Consider the following 6,000-nt stretch of genomic DNA (forward strand, 5'->3'; position numbering starts at 1 on the left):
GGTTCGGCCGCCGAACCTTATGTTCGGCCGCCGAACATGGCATGCATGCGGAGGCACTTTCGGCTCCCGAACGTGGCCTGGCCAGCCACCTATAAAGGGGTCCCTTAGCCGAAAACGGGCGAGTTTTTCTCCCCATTTTCGGCCAAGGTGAGCTCTCCGCCATCCCTCGCCGGTTTTGAGTTCCTTCCTTCAAATCTTTCTTGATTTTCATTAGTTTTACCCTTGTTTTGAAGATTTTGAGCATTTGAGCAAGTTTTGGAGCTTGGAGGTTCAAGAAACTCTCTCTCTCCCATTTTCCGAGCTAGGGTCGTTCACCTCTCGATCTTCAAGAGGTAAGGGCATGTTTTAAGTAAGTTTTAAGTAGATCTATGGAGTAGAATGCATGTTTAGCTTGTGGTTAGGTTTATGGGTTTATGTTATGTTTTTGGACAATGTGGATGTTTGATGTGTTGTAGATGGGGTTTAAGATAGTTTGATGCCCCTAGGAACATGTATGCTTGAGTATGTATGTTGTAGATTAGGAAAAATGCATGTTTGGATGGTTTTGGGAGGCAAATGTGCTTGAGGAGCCAAGTTTCTGCCCTTTGGCAGAAACCAGGTTCGGCAGCCGAAGGACTTTCGGTCGCCGAACCTGCCTGGGAGGCCAGCCTTTTGGCTGCCGAAGCCTGCCCCCGAAAAGAGACTTTCGTCTCTGGAGGGCACTTTCGGCCGCCGAAGGTGCCGCCGAACCTGTCTGGCTTTCGGCTCTGGAGGGACTTTCGGCCACCGAACCTGCCGCCGAAAATGCCCCGTTCAGCCTTCCTTTGCATGTTTTTGCATGGATGTTTTGAGGGTTTTTGGGGGATGTTTTTAGAGTTATGTTCTAGTTGTTTGGTCCCTCATTTGAGTCCACCTGTGTAGGTTCGGACCCAAGGAACCGAGGACCCCAGCAGTGAGTCAGCTGCTTTAGTCAGTGTCAGAGCTAGCCAGAGGTGAGTGGAATAACTCATTACGTTTCTAAAAGCAAATAATGGACATTTTAGCATGATTCACGCATCATTATGCCATGAGATATACTAGGTTGTTTACATTAGAATTCACGAATATGTTGCATTGCATATTTTATTGTTGATGTGGATGAACGTTGGATGATCCATAGCCCTCGACCTATGATGTGACGATATGATATGTACGGTATGGAATGTAAAACCAGTGGGACCCATTCTACGTTCGCTGGCACTATGTAAGAGAAAGACCAAGACCCATTCTACATTCTGGCACATTGAAATGATTATGTTATGCTATGTAAGAGAAAGACCAGGACCCATTCTACGTTCTGGCACTATTGGATATGTAGAGGGCTATTGGTGACAAGTTCATCCTTGATGTGATTAGCTGTGATGTGATGCATTCCATGTTATCATATGTTTTGAATGTTTTATTATTCTGCTCACTGGGCTCTAGTAGCTCACCCCTCTCCCTAATTCCCCAGGTTTGCAGGTACAGGGTAGACCAGGAGGTCCGCAAGAGTAATGAAGTCATGTGTATGTAATAGATAGAGTGTGGACATGATAAATTGTAAAATGATGTAAAGTTATGAATAGTAACATATGTAATGATATTGAGGATTAGAGATTGTGCTTGACCCAATGTGTAAGGTATCCCTTTTTATACATGATCTTAGATGTTTTGTGATGTTTATGTAAACCAACTCAATGTATATTATACCGCCCATTGGGGCATCAATGAGATCCCACAGAGGGGTCAATGCTTATGATTATGACTATATTCAGTGCATGCACAGGTTGAGTTTGGTGTATGATAGAATGTATGAAAGAAAAGTTTTAATTTTTATGTATATTCTTGATCATGTATGGGATTAATCAGGTTTACAGGTTTTACGTCAGGCTTGCTACGGGTTCCGGCGGCCTTAAGCCGACCTGGATCCTAGCGCCGGTAGCGGTCCGTTTTCCGAGTCGTTACAGAAAATGCTGGAGGACGGGCATCCGTGCCCTCATCCTGGGGTGGTACTCCAGTCAATCGTGTAGATCGACGAGTTCCTCTCATCTTGCTTACTGAAAAACGGCACACATCACGTAAAACATTAGCATCAAATGGTTCATGTGGAAACACATGAACCCGCATCACATACATAGCATATCATCAATGCACATGTATAAAATCATGGCATTTCACATCATCATTCAAGACAGGACTCTACATCCTATCCTAGTGGACATGATTTTTCTATTGTGCTTGACCTTCTAGAACATCTATGAGCCCGACACTCTAGGTCCGACCATATGAACCTAGGGTTCTGATACCAATCCGTAACGACCCGAAAATCGGACCGTTACCGGTGCTAGGATTCAGATCGGCTTAAGGCCGTCGGGACCCGTAGCAAGCCTCACATACAACCTCTATACTTGTTTAATCCCATACATGATCAACATACTCATAAAACTGTAAACTTTTTCTTTCCTTTACCAAGCTTAGCCTGTGCATGCACATAACTATAAACATAAACCACACTCTGGAGCCCTCATCAAATGCTCCAATGGGGTATCATAACATACATTAAGCTTGGTTAAACATAAACAACATAAAAATATTTTATAGATCATGTATGAAGGGGATAACCATACACATAGGGTCAAGCACAATTCTAATCCTCAATATCATTATTACATGACTATTCAATACTTTACAATTTATCATGTCCACATCTAACTATTACATAACATAACTTTACTCTTCTTGACCTCCTAGCCTAACCCGTACCTGCATACCTGGGGGATTAGGGAAATGGGGTGAGCTACTAGAGCCCAGTGAGCAGAATAATAAAACATTTAAAACATATGCTATAATGGAATGCATCACATCACAGACAAATCACATTAAGGATGAACTTGTCACCAATAGTCCTCTACATATCCAATAGTGCCAGGGACGTAGAATGGGTCTTCCTGGACTTCCTCTTACATAACATATCATAACATTCCAATGTGCCAGGGACGTAGAATGGGTCTTCCTGGACTTTCTCTTACATTGTGCCAGGGACGTAGAATGGGTCTTCCTGGACTTCCATACCATATCATCATCATCACATCATACCATATCGTACGAGGACTAATGGATCATTCAATATTCATCCACATCAACAACATAAAATGCAATGCAACATATTTGTGAAGTCTAATGCAACAACCTAATATATCTCATGGCATTCATGATGTGTGAATTGTAATACCCGGCTAGATTCCGGCATCGGAATCCCTACCTTTCGGCGGAAGCTCCGTTGGAACTTGGAATTTCCGAAGATGCCAGAGTCTTCTAGAGGGGTAAAATGTATTTTCTAAAATGTTTTACATGATTTTATAGTTTTAATGCAAAAGGAAATTTAGTTTTGAAAAGAAAAGACCAATGAGGCATTTGCCAGGTTCGGCCGCCGAAAGTCAAGTTCGGCAGCCGAACATGGGATAGTTTAGGAGGCACATTAGGCTTCCGAAGGTGGCTTTCTTTCGGCAGCCGAACCTCAGGTTTGGCCGCCGAACGTGGTGAAGTTTTGGCAGCAGCTTTGGCCGCCGAAGGAGGTTTAGCCGGCCACCTATAAAAGGCCCCGTGTCCGGAAAAGGGGCGAGTTTTCTCTCTCTTTTCGGGCATAGGTGAGTTCATGCTCTCCTTTGATTGTTTTTATGCTTTTTCTTCAAATCCCTCAAGTTTTCATGAGTTTTATCTTTGCTTTGAAGAGTTTTAAGCTTTGATCAAAGTTTTGAGAGCTTGGAGACTTTTGGAGCTTGGACTCTCCATACCTTCAAGTTGGGTCGCACCAACCCTCGATCTTCAAGAGGTAAGTGTAGATCTCTATCTTTTATGACATTTTAAGTGAGTTTTATGAAGGGTTAAGGGCTAGGAATGCATGGGTTGTGTGGATGTGCATGTTTGGGTTTTGATACCCTTTATGATAAAAGTATGTTAATGCATGTTTATGTGATGTTTGTTGGGGGTTTAGGCTAGTTTGAGACCCCGATATGCTTGTTGTATGAGTTGTGCATGTTTTGGAAGTGTTGAATGTGAGTGTGGGAGGTTTTGGAAGCGGATTGCATAAGGCAGAAATGGGTTCTGCCTTACTGGGGAACCCAGGTTCGGCCGCCGAAAGTGGTTTCGGCTTCCGAACCTGCCTGTGGAAGCAATCTTTAGCCGCCAAACCTTGCCCCCAAAAATAGACTTTCGGCTCTAGAAGGGACTTTCGGCCGCCAAAGGTGCCGCCGAAAGTGCCTGACTTTCGGATCTGTGGGAGCATTCGACCGCCGAAGGTGCCCTGTCCAGCCTTCCTTTGCCTATTTTGCATGCATGTTTTGAGGTGTTTTAGAGGGGTTTTTGGGGAGACGTTTGACGTTTAGTGTTATGTTAGAGTTGTTTGGTCCCTCATTTGAGTCCACCTGTGTAGGATCGGACCTGAGGAACCGAGGTGGTCGGCAGTGTTAGCTGCTTCTTCAGAGTTAGTTCAGAGCTAGCCAGAGGTGAGTAAAACTGAACTTTATGTTTTAAGATAAAGCAAATGAACTTTAGAGCATGATCCATGCATCATAAAATGCCATGATATATATATATTAGGTTGTTTTGCATTAGAATTCACGAATATGATGCATTGCATAATATGTTGTTGATGTGGATGGATATTGGATGATCCTTAGCCCTCAATATGAGATGAGATGACATGATATGAGATGATATGGCATGAGATGGAAAGACCAGGTGTGGCCTAATCGCCCCTGGCATTATGTTATATGTAAGAAAAGACTAGGTGTGGCCTAATCGCTCTTGGCATAGTTGGACATGTTATGATATGAGCTATGTAAGAAAAGACCAGGCGTGGCCTTATCGCCCCTGGCACAGTTTGACATATTACGATATGTGGAGGGCTATTGGTAACAAGTTCATCCTTGATGTGATATGTTTGTGATGTGATGCATTTCATGAAAGCATATGTTTAAAAGATTTTATTATTGTTCTGCTCACTGGGCTTTATAGCTCACCCCTCTCCCCTAACCCCAGGCTTGCAGGGTCAGAGGTAGTTCAGGAGGTCATCGGGTTAAGGCTATGGTTATGCTATGTAATAGAATAGTAGTGGATATGATGTAATGTAAAGTTGTGTAATTATGAAAAAGAAATGTATTGTGTAGAGATGATGCAAAGTAAGGTTATGTTATATACAGAGTTATAGTATTGTGTTTGGCCCGAGTTGGATAATTCCTTTATACATGAGTTTTATATTGACATATGTGTTGGACCGAGTTTGACATAAGGTATGCTGACCCTATTAGAGCATTATTGAGGGCTCTAGCATAGAGGTTCTATGTGTTCAGACATAGTGCATGCACAGGTCAAGCTTGATAAATGAAAAGTTTTAATATTTTATGGAAATGTTTGATCATGTATGGGATTATACCAGCTGTATAGGATGCATTGTAGGCTTGCTACGGGTCCCGGCGGCCTTAAGCCGATCTGGACCCTAGCGCCGGTAGCGGTCCGGTTTTCGGGTTGTTACATGAATCATGCTAAAACTTTATTTATTCACTTTGCAACATAAAGAGTTATTCTACTCACCTCAGTCTAGCTCTGACAAGACACTGAAGCAGCTGACTCATTGCTGGGGTCCTCGGTTCCTCGGGTCCGAACCTACACAGGTGGACTTCAAATGAGGGACCACACATACATGAACATGACTCTAAAATACTCCCCGAAAACCCCCCTAAAACATTTTAAAACAATCATAGAAAACATGCAAAGGAAGGCTGAACATGGCACTTTCGGAGGCAGGTTCGACGGCCGAAAGTCCCTCCAGAGCTGAAAGTCATGCATGTTCGGCGGCACCTTCAGTGGCCGAAACTCCCTTCCAGAGCCGAAAGTCCACTTTCGGGGGCAGGGTTCGGCAGCCAAAGGCTGGCCTCCACAGACAGGTTCGGCGGCCGAAAGTCCCTTCGGCTGCCGAACCTGAGTTCTTCCAAAGGGCAGAAC

This window comes from Manihot esculenta, chromosome 4 (genome assembly GCF_001659605.2).
Source record: "Manihot esculenta cultivar AM560-2 chromosome 4, M.esculenta_v8, whole genome shotgun sequence".
NCBI lineage: Eukaryota > Viridiplantae > Streptophyta > Magnoliopsida > Malpighiales > Euphorbiaceae > Manihot > Manihot esculenta.